This window comes from Penaeus monodon, chromosome 15, assembly GCF_015228065.2.
Source record: "Penaeus monodon isolate SGIC_2016 chromosome 15, NSTDA_Pmon_1, whole genome shotgun sequence".
Taxonomy (NCBI): Eukaryota; Metazoa; Arthropoda; class Malacostraca; order Decapoda; family Penaeidae; genus Penaeus; species Penaeus monodon.
Genome location: NC_051400.1, coordinates 41,346,489 through 41,347,195, shown reverse-complemented (window position 1 = coordinate 41,347,195; position 707 = coordinate 41,346,489). Strand labels below are relative to the sequence as shown.

The 707-nt window shown below is 27.3% G+C and overlaps 1 protein-coding gene across 1 annotated transcript in view; it reads right to left on the bottom strand.

Moving 5' to 3' along the window:
• LOC119582375 (amino acid transporter AVT1D-like) overlaps positions 1-707 on the bottom strand; it is a 47,677-nt gene that overhangs the window by 8,831 nt on the left and 38,139 nt on the right. The window lies entirely within an intron of this gene.

Below are 707 nucleotides of genomic sequence, written 5' to 3'. Positions count from 1 at the left end.
AAAAAAAGGGAAAAAAAACAGGAAATGAGAGGGAAAAAGGGGAGAATAGGAGGGGGTTTTTAAGAAAAGAGAGAGAGGAAGGGATGGGTGGTTGTGTATTTCCCCTATTAGGGGGGGGGGGATTTTAAATTTCCCTCGAAAAGGGCGTTGATTGACAGCATGAGGGAAGGGAACGGGGAATCACTTTAATATTATTTTTGCAAATCAATATTTTTCGTAAACAAAAATGTTCATTATAGTGCCCAGCCTTTTTTAGTAGAACTAGTCTTTTAATAATGAAAATACATCAATTTATCAGCAATAAAAAAAAAAAGTTTAATGATGTTTTAATGAGTATAGGAAAAATTAATGATGATAAAAAGGAAAAAATTTATAAAAAGGGTAATAATAACAGGGGTTAATAATAATGATAATAAAATTAATAGACTATCTTAATAAATGGTAATAAAGATACTAATTAGGAAAATAATGAGGGATAATAGTAAGATGATCCCTAAAAAATTTGATAATAATGAGGGGATGATATAATAAATAATGATAATAATAAAAAACAAAAATGCAAAAAAAAAATGAAAATGGGCAGGGGTTTAATGATAATAATTTGTAATGAAATGATAAAAAAAAATGATGCCCATAATGTAATGATAATTGTAATGATAGTAGAAAATTTTGTTTTAAAAAGAATGATAATCATGTTTTAAAAGCTC